This window comes from Strix aluco, chromosome 12, assembly GCF_031877795.1.
Source record: "Strix aluco isolate bStrAlu1 chromosome 12, bStrAlu1.hap1, whole genome shotgun sequence".
Classification (NCBI taxonomy): Eukaryota; Metazoa; Chordata; class Aves; order Strigiformes; family Strigidae; genus Strix; species Strix aluco.
The window spans coordinates 6656667-6667406 of record NC_133942.1 but is presented as its reverse complement, the minus strand read 5'-3'; positions in this window follow the sequence as shown (position 1 = coordinate 6667406).

The following is a 10740-nucleotide window of genomic DNA, read 5'->3' as shown; positions in this document are numbered from 1 at the left end:
AGGAACCTAATTACCTGCTTACAGCCTATGGCTAGTATGTATATACACACTAATTTAAGATATTTACAATAAAGTTACTGATTTGGTTTTGACTTAGCACTGCAGGATTTCAGTTTGCACAACAGGCCACAAGTATTTCATACTGAACAATTTCAGACCTGTAACTGTTAACTCTCAAAATTTTGACTAGGCCGTAAGAAATAGGCATCATCTATCCATTAAATATGAGCAGCAAGAAAGATTGGGAGTCATTTCCCTTACAAACCACAACAGAATAGAAAGGGACTGAGGTTGACACCTGCTGCTCTTCTAGATGGATTTTGGATTTGAGAAACATGGCCATGAGATAGCTATGAAAACGTATAGTGGTAATCTGTTCCATTATTCCTTTAACCACAAGAAGAATTCAAAGGTTGGAAGTGGGCAATCTAGCCCAACAGTACCCTTAAAACAGACTCAGATATGCACATTATTCTCTTTTATCATGTTCTTATTATTAATTAAGGAGAAGAACAGGAAAACCTGTTTAAAAATAGCATTTAACCAACAACAATCATATGTAATTCGGAAATGTCCACAAGAGCAGCGTGAGGCCCATCTCTGCACAGAACAGATTTCAGTTGCTGCATAGGGCATTAAGAGCCCACAAGCCAGTAGTAAAACCTGGTCAAAAAAAGTAGAGTCAGACTAGAAACGGAGAGATCCAGGCAACCCAGCTCTAGGACAGCTAACACAGTCAGTACTTAACCATAAATGACAGACCTCCTGCCAAGCTCACAGGTCCACTGCTACAGACAGATAACTTCTGGCATTTTTTTACTAGTCAGCTAAAAGGAAGAAATCAACTCCATTACAGCTGAGAAGTCAGCAATAGCAGCAGCAGAGTGGCTGTTCAAGGTTTGAAGTGTTTGCCACCTCCATGAGGATGGTGACTTGAACTCTGTATTATGAATAACCCTGACATACTTCAGCCAAAGTGTTGACATATCACATACAAGACATAAACAGTAGCAACTCTTACCTTGGATTCCTTCTCATCTTGCTTCTTCAAGAGGTGCATTCAAGGTCTGAGTCTCCTTTCCAGAGGTAATTTTCTAGGCAAAGACTTCTGATTGCAGTTCTGACCTCACTGATTTCTGAATGCAGTTTAAGGGGAAGCACATGGATGCCAAGAGGAGATTCATTACAAGCCAGGCATCAGGTGGTGTCTAACAGGAGCCTGGCTGGGCCTTAAGAAACATCTAACCTAAGCGCTGGTGGATAACTAATACACTTTCTTCTCTGGTACTATGTAACCTCTTGGCTGTATCATTGCTAGCTGGCTTAACTGTGCAGGTTTAGGGAACCCAGGGGACTCTACATCAGTACTAAACAAACACAGTCTGCTGCACTGAAAGGTCAGTTAACCTTCAGTGTGGACTGGCAACAACTCTGCACAGTATAGGACAAACTGTAAAGGCCTGAAAAGCAGCCTCTGCTGCTCAATACCATCTCTTTTCCCTTGCTTTGTTCTCCAACTTGCAGGGCTGGGGCATTGAAAGCAAGGGCAGTTACCAGCCACGTAGCTACCAATACTTCATGTGTCCTCAGACAGAACTTCACTCATTGCTAGTATTCAAGGAGAGCAGGGAGGTGCCCTTAGCTTGGCCTTCACCCTGAGATCCATGTCTCCTTGCTGCCACGGGGTTATGAGCACAACCAAGTGGCCAAGCCACTAGAGTAGAGCAGAGCTGGCTGTTACACATCAAAACTAAAAACAGCATTAGGGTCAGTCACTGCCATCTACCAGCAGCATTCAGCAACTTCCTACATCAATGACAGTACCCATCACAGGTGTTTTTATAGTGCAGCTGTGATGTGTTGGGCATGCTCACTGTAGCTGAGGCTAAAGGAGAGAGAAGAGTTGGGATTTTGCTTCCCAGGAAGGGGAAGGAAATAAAATTGTGATGCTAGGTCACATGGGGCTTCTGGAAGGTAAATGGCTGCTAGGGGGGGCTGATGGGCTGGTTTTTTTGTAGGGGAAAGGATACTTGTGTGGAATAACTGAATTTTGGAAGAGGAACAGGAATCAGTGTCCTGCCTGTAATTAGGTTATTAACAAAATGACAACACCTCATCTACTGAGAGAAAGTGGAGAGGGCAAAGAACTTTTCGTCAACCTGTTAGCCATTATCTAGTCTTTGTTAGCAATTACCTAATTTCAGTAGCCAGCTCACATTTTGGATGAGGGAAGCTCAGAGCCACAGTTATCTCCAGATTTGTGCACTCCTGGATCATGCACAGTGCAAATTTGTTCTGTTGCTAGAATGGCCAGATAATCATATTTCTATCAAATTAAGCCAATGCACATGGTACGGTTCTCATCCTGTCCTTCTACCAGCTGTTAAAGGACAGCTGACACCTGATCTGGCACAAAGCCACTTGGTGCAACTTTAAGAGCACATTTACAGCCTATCACTGCTGTGTGCCACGTGGCTGCAGCATCTCTGTCTGACACAAGGGCCCAAAAGGCAGATTTACTGTGGTGGTGTATTCTGAGAGAAAGCACAGACTAAACCTTGCTTTTAGATATAAAACTCTAACAGCAATCAGAGGCCTCCCAGCAAAATCAGGAGGAATCAGACTTGATATCCTTGAAATTTCTGAGAGAAGAGAAAAAATCCTCCAAAATCACCAGGCAAACAGAATTGGGCATAGAACATAGCTACCAGCTTATAACCAGGGGTTTCCACATATCATCTTGAGGATAAAGAAGGTACAAAATCAACTAGGGGGTAAGGGGGAAGAGGGAACAGATAGATCCTAAGAAGTTCTTTGAAATCAGAAGGAATTTTACTTACCCGATCTAAAAGAGCCAGTGTTTTACAGATTTGAAAACACAAAACAGCACATATTCCCAGCTTTGCTGCTCTTACCATAATTCAACTAAACCACCAAATCAAGGGTAGACATACAGAGAAGCAACCATGTGTTAATTGGTGCAATGCTGGATGAACTATAAATGCATCAGTGGTGCTTTGACTTAAATCCTCTTTGACTTTGGAATTCTCTCATTTACTGCAGCCCCTGCCTCAGGGTAAACAGACACACAGCACTGCTAAAGAAATTCTAGCCTAAACTTGAATGAAGTTTCCTGAGTGTGGAATTACACACTTGGGACTGTTCAGGGAGCCCAGGCTAAAGCCTTTAATAAAAAAGTGACTGACTTCGTGAAGCAAAGGTATGACTTTGAGAAGTCATCCCTCATACCTCAGTTTCCCTCTTCATCATGGGGAGTTTGTAAAAGCACTTTGATGTCACAAGAGAAAAATCCTTCTGGCACGCTAAATATTTTTGTGATTGTTCAATCCCAGACTCAGTCTAAACAAGCTAGCATTGGGTGGCGGTCAGATCAATATTTGCAATGGAAAATCTTGTACAAAAGGACAAATTATATTGTGTACACAGTGCTGTTGCTTGTTTTGTAATATGACTGGATGGCTCTTGGTAAGGGGGCTGCAGACATGAGATAACACTCACACTCAATGCAGGGAGAGCATGTGGGGGAGTTTAGTACATTCCCTTCCACTTTGCAAGGGCACAAATGCTCAACAGCTGCATCTAAGAAAGAATTGTTCTGAAATTTTAAGCCGAAAACAGTCCATGGAGGAACTTCTTGGGAAACTGGTGAACTTTAACCTTCCCAGGATAAGAATGTTAACATAAGTGTGAATGGGAAAGCTTTCAATGCACTGATAGACGTGAGAAATGCTTTGTCTTTACAGAGGGGCTGCACAGCCCTTCTTGTGTCTGAACCCCTTGTGAGGAAGGGAGACATGAGCGACAGTGACTTTGTTCTGCTAAGTGGCAGCTAAAGGTTTTACTACAGTCACTGCTCAATTCAGCAGCCATGGGGGGATTCAAAACCAAAAAGAAGCCCTCATTCTAGGGATAGAAGGGATCTGGAGAAATGCATCCTCCCTGCTCTGCAGGGTCCTGCGCCAGCTTTTTTAAACCACAGCGCTTATCAACGCAGGCCCTAAATTTAACTTGTTTGCTCAGTCTGTGTACTGTATCCTCAATCCATCGTTTCTCGATGCTGCCATCTTCATTTCCCACCCGTGTATACTAACACTGCCAGGCTAAAAAGGTGGTTTTAAGCTTTTAAAATGGATACTGTATTCAAAGTGCAAGAGCACATTGTAGAGCACTGGCCTATTAGCAAAAAGCATGTTTCCCAAGGATGGGGCATTCTCCAAGTCCTGGAAGTGCCAGGAGTGCCTACTACTTCTACAGTACGGACTGGGAAATAAAGTCTTGCCTATTGCCTGTGAGGTGTTGGTAGAGGCTTGGCACGGGACTGCACAATGCAATCTTTGCCAAAGAGGACTTATCCTTCTCTTACTCTTAGTTGAGAGTGTATGAACACTGCCCCTTCTTTACTTGATCTGTTAGCAGCCTCATTCAGTGGTGTGACTTAAATTTCATATCTTACTGCTTCCTTTGTTCAGGTGGGAGAAAAATTTCAGAACTCTGTTCAAAAGCAGTTTTCTAGACTAATTCCTACTTTGGTCTACAAAACAGACTGCTTTTGTATGCAAGGCATCCCAGATGCTCCCAAGTTCCCCAAATGTCAGTGGCTTGCTTAAGCATTTTATTTGCATGAAGAAAATAAATTCCAGTTCTTCAGTCAGAGCCTGATGCTAGCAAAGGTCTGACACTGCATTTATCATAGAAAAAGGTAGTTATTCTTTGAAATGGGGCAGGAGCCCATTTGGTGAAAGGGGCTGCTGCCTGAAGCACCACGCATCCAAGATGAAATCAAAGCCATCCATTCTCTGGAGTGTCAACAGGAATAGCCCTTCGGTCCTATACTGCTGCAGCTCACCAGTTACCAGTAGTAACCCATGTTTGCAGGTTTCCCTCCGGCAAAGAGAGAAGAGGTTTCAACTCAACAGCTTTGATGTGAAGCATGATCATTCAGGGTCAAGAAAAGCAGGTGAGAGCAAAAAGAAGAAGTGTTGTCCATTGCATAGCACTAAAACATTGAGACTTTGCAATAGTGCTGCTTTGCTTGCTCCAGCAGGATCACTGAGGGAGTCTCAGGTTGCCAGACAAGCTCTGATAATCTCTCATTTGTGTGGTTAAAGTTCATGTCCAAGTTTGGTCTACAAAACCAGGCCATGCTTTCAGGTTATGGGTAAACTGTACTTGATGTTCATCTGCAGTGTAAATATACCACACAAGATACAGCTGAACAGCTATCCTGGAGTCGAGACATGGAGGGAAGCGACAACTTCTGCCAGGCAGAGATCCAGCAGACATTATTGCAGTCACAGCAAGGACTAAGTCAAAGATATATGCTTGGACTAAATACGTATCATGAAAACAAAACTTGTATCAGGAAAGCAACTGCTATAGCAAGGAAGCAAAGAAACAGGTGGGCAAACTTTACATCTCATGTTTACCTCTGCTACCCCAGGCAGCTGTCAGGCCATTAAACCTGCCTGGGGTGTAACACATGGCCAAGGAGCAGCTGTACACCTGTGCTTCCCCAGCACTTCCTCCTCCTCTTCCATCTACTCACAAGTAGCCTGCAAGTCAGCCTTATTTTTGAGCACTAATCCTTGTGATAAGCTATAGAGAAAGAAACATGACTTGTTAGAGGACTACCTTGGTAAGTTTTTGCAGATATTCCTTTCACCTGGAAGTAGGACAGAAGGGCAAAGTTTACACATACTGCTATATGTAAGGCACAGGCAAACTCTGACACCGCCCCATCAAAATCAGTCCACCCCTAGACTTCCCACAAAGCAGCAGCAACCTTAATTCTGGTATCTGCCACTGACTTTGCTCTCTCCTAATCAGTCCCAATACTGAACAGTATCACCAAAACTGAGATTGACAAACAGCAATTCCAAGAAAGACAGCCCTACAACAGAAGTGAAAGATCAGTGCTGAAGCAGTCTAGAAATATGAGAATGATAAGATGCTGGCACTCTTAGCCTGTTTCCCACTGTCTCGCTTATCACCCAACAGCCATGCACAGCCTACAGCACCCATCAACTACTGTTGCCACGTTATAGGTCACTGCATCAAGTTCAGCACTTGGGGAAGCTTTGTGCTAGCACCACTTTAGATATAGTATAGATGACAGTTTGCTCTCTTGCCTTTTAGCAACATCCCAAGCGTACATGTTTTAAAAGATGCTGCCCGCAAAAGACCTTCCCATCTACTCAATACAGCTCCAGAGGAAACAGATCAGCTATAAGGTGCAGAGTTCAGCAACGAAAAGATTAGCAAAGTGAGTTTTAAAAAAGGATGTGGAAGTGAAAGTAGACTTATTGTACATAGAAAGGGCAGTTGTTCCAATCAGTGAGGGTGACACTAAAGAGGGAAGATTGAAAAAGACAATTTAGACCTAAGATCCACTGCACTTAAGAGACTTCTATTGTATTTTAGTGGGATTCATCTCAAGCATAAGATTAAGTCAGTTACAAGGTCCACTAACTCCATATTGTGGAGGCTATCACTACCACTATTATCATTATAATAAGTACTTATCTCAAATCGCATCTGAAACTCCAAGTAATGAAAAAAATCTCACGAGCTGTCCTCCTTCTTGCTATCAAGACAGATTTTTTTTTTTTTTTTACTAACTTGGTTAAACTGAGCTTGTTAGATCGTTTTTTCCCCCTGTTTATTAAGACAAACACACACCTGATCATTCCTTACTACAGTCTGAATGAGATTCTCGAATTCTCATGAGCCTCATATTAGGTTGCTGAAAGGCAGTAAAGCACAGGACTTGCACTGCAATACACTTACAAGTCATTTTCATAGCAGGAAGAAGAAACAAAGCTCAATTAAAGAACACCCTTAAGGCAATTCTAATCCCTTGTGTTAAAAAGCTCTGGATGAGGTCAGGCCCACTGCTGCAGGCAAGCTACACGCTTTTGTGCTCCACACAGCATACACATGTTCAATCATTCTTTGAATAATTTCCTGTGCAGTCTGCACAGAGACCTCACTGCCTCTTCAGCAGAAGGCACCAGACTCAGGTGGTTTGGATGAGCAGCTACTTCAGCTGTGCAGCTAGGATGAAGTAAACATACTGCTGTTTGAAGCTGGAAATGCAACACAGAACAGATCCAGCCACCCCCTTAAATAAAAACACAAACCTTTCTCCCTCCCCAAATCACCCAGTGTTCTTAGTATTAACAGCTCCATTGGCTGAAGTAACAGTAAAAGGAGTAACTGCTGAAAAGAAGTGGCTAGACTTCATAGATAGTATTATCAGCACTTGACAGTGTAGTGAAACATGAAAATGTAATCAATGTACTACAGTGTGTAATCAGTTCTACAGAGCTTCTACAAGCCTATCAACAGGGTACTAAAAATTATTTGTTGGTTCTGCATTTCCTGTGCTGCAAGATCTTGCTGTAACAGAGCTGAATTTTGGTAGACCGTGCTATAGATGACAAGTTGCATCAGATTAAGTAGGGGGATAGGAACATCCTACATATCGTATATTCAAGAAAGTTAAATACACAAAAGAAACCTCTTGGGAGCAGTCACATCTAAAAAATCAAGAAATGTGACATTTGGCTTGCAAAAGTAGTAACAGGATTGCCTTATACCCAGGTACAAGATAGCCAAGAGGAAATCCACACAGGAATTAAAAGTATCAGACACAGGAGTCAAGTAAAAAAGAGCTAGAATTAAATCAAGTCATCCCCTGTCCCCTAAAAAGCACTGGCAGGTATGAGCATATTAGAAAGGACAAACTACAGTGACACCAACGTCCCTGTCTAATGCAATCCAAAGCTTATTCATTCTTTCAGTAAGAAAAAAAAAGTATTTCCTGAGGTATCAACCTTATTTTACTTGCTGCAATTTAAGCCCATTATTTTTTTTTTCCCAGTCACAGAAAATATATCCCTCGAATACATGGAAGATTTCCACAAAGAGGAAGGGAGGAAACTTAATATTCTCTTTGCTAGAATGCTGACCTTAAAAATACTTAATACATGTGGATTCTGTGCCTGAAGAAGGAAAAAAAGGCAGTTAATCAGTGATGCTAAAGTTAAAGAGAAATTAAGAATTCCTGTTTGAAGCGTTAATGAGAATGGTGTTCAAGTATAAGTTTCAAGAGTGTAAACTAGCTCGGAAACACAGGAAAAGGGGCAATGAGAAAGATAAAGGATCACAGCACAAATCAGAGACACTGGGCAAGTCAAATTAACACATGGCTTGCATAGTCTACACTGCAAACTGTGGCATTATTGAGCAAACCAAACTAGTTGGTACTGGAAGCAATGGACCCGTGATACTCATAGCATTGGTTAAGCACAGGCTGGTTTATGGTATTTTTCTCACTAAGTAGTCCCTACTAAACTGCATATTGTCATGGCTCAATTGCCTTCGACACCTGAGCTTATCTCGAACTAGCTAGTGGAGGTAACTTTATACTACAGTGCAAATTAAAGTCCTATGCTAAATAGGGTTCAACAGTAACAGTCAGAAAAACAACTACCAACTAAAAACGTACTAAAGAAAAACTCTTCCATCTTGCTTACACCTGAGTTTTTAGTTTTTTCTTGGTTTATTCTGTTCATTATAACAACAAAGTCCCCACTGGAAAATACTGCTTTGGATGTTTACAGAAGCTTGAGTTTCATTATGGTATAACTTCATTTAAAAGGAATGACTCCCAATACAGTGGTATATTACAGGCTAAACGTGATAGACAGGCCCACGCTGATCAGAATTTTCCACTGTTCTTTAATACTAACATGGTTCCTTGCTCAACAGCAAAAAACACTAAACAAAAAACAAAATCTCATTGCAATGCAAACCTTCTGACTCAGGTGGGGAAAAAAAGGTAGGATGCAAACCTTGCTTAAACTGTTCAGCAAGGAGTGAAACAGAAAGGCATATGGCTTCACCAGCTCGCTAGAAGAAAAACAGTCTGTAATAGCACTCTCACTCTCAGGACAGAAATCTAGTCTTCTACTGTTATTTTTCTTAGTACATGAATAGTTTGCTAAGAGCAGAGTTTTATTAACAGTAGCAGGCAGCCTGAGTCCAGCATATGTGGGAATTTAGCCAGACAAGTAGAAGCTCTTCTCAGACACAACACAGGCTTTTGGAAATGTATATACTTTAGTTGTAGGAAAAATCAAGGGGCTTTCGATAAAAGCAAGAAACATTGCTCACAGGGACAGCAAGCAGCTCAGCATATCAAGACACATTTTAATACTAGTGCTTTAATATATTTACAAAGGAGTAGCTTCTCTGTATATTCACCCAAATATAGTGCTGTCCTATAGGTAAAGTTAAATGCTAAATAAGCCACAATTTCTATTGAAATAGGTCCACAGAACAGCACTTCCACAAATAGGTGCAAACTACACCTGCAGTTTTACATCTATAATGCACAGTAACAGGACCCCCTTGACAAGCAGAACCATCTACTTTGCTTTCATTGTTTAAAGCTTTTAACAGGACACAGATAAACGAACTACAGCTATGTAAGCCTCATTTGTCATCTGGCTTTAGTATCAAACTGTCTCCTTTTCTATAGGACTTCAGGATTAAGAAATTCTTCTCCAGAGCTATACTGGAACCAAAGACTGAATTTCAGAAGCCTGCCAGATCAGTTTCCAGTTCTGGAATCTAAGCAAAACAGATTTATGGCCAACCCAAGGCTTTTAGTAGTATGGCAATATTCAACATTAACCAAGCTAAACTATACTGAACCAGTAGCAGATATTTAAGCTGTCTGGCTTCTAATCACCTTCAGAATTCAGGAAGTCTACATAACTGGAAGTGACAGCAGAAAGTATGGTAGCAGAAACCAGTATTATCTCAACCCCTACATGAGAACTTGGATATGCCTCCTCACTTGAGTATGAGAACTTGGGTATGCCTCCTCACTTGAGTATGAGAACTTGGGTATGCCTCCTCACTTGAGTATGAATCCCACTGTTTGCACCAATTAGCAGACAGCAACCCAAGCACATTTACAATACAGGATCATTCAAAGACTGTAAGTAGTAAAACCAGCCTGCTTGTATTACAGCTGTATTCATGTCCGAATACTGAAGAGATACCACTTGTTCCCAACTTCAGTGAGACATAAAAAATACAATGTACTAGACCCTTGCAAGTTTGGGGTTTTTTTGTTTGTTTTTTTTTTTTTTTTTTAAACACAACACCATAACTCTATCCACACATGCAAGATCTACCGACAAATCATGTAATGAAAGAAGGCCACTGGTTCCTAAAAACAACTAATTCAACAGCTAAAAGTTCAGTTGGGCTTTGTTTAGACTGTGTTTTATGACAAAACAAAGCTGTAAAATATTTATTGATTAGATTCAGAAAAGGTTTCCACATTCCAGCATGAATTCTCTACATTTGCTAAAGGCAAGCAGATACTTCCCTGATCTACAAGCAAGTACTTGGTGTTATATTGTCAAATCATCTCTACCACAATCCCATATCTTCCAGCAAGATTAATAAGTACATGCACTGTGATCTCCTCACTTCAAAGAGGTATGTTAAAGCTCTTGACTGTGGAGCTTTTCTGCCTTGTAGCTAGTAAGAGCCTGACTACTTTTTGAAGCATCCTTAGCTTTGTTTTGTGCAACACAGAAGTCTGCTTTGAAACCGCCCTGGTCTGATTCTTACAAGCCAGGGTTGTCTTGATCTTATTAGTCTGGGATTTTACCAAGCATATGTACAATATGCAATATA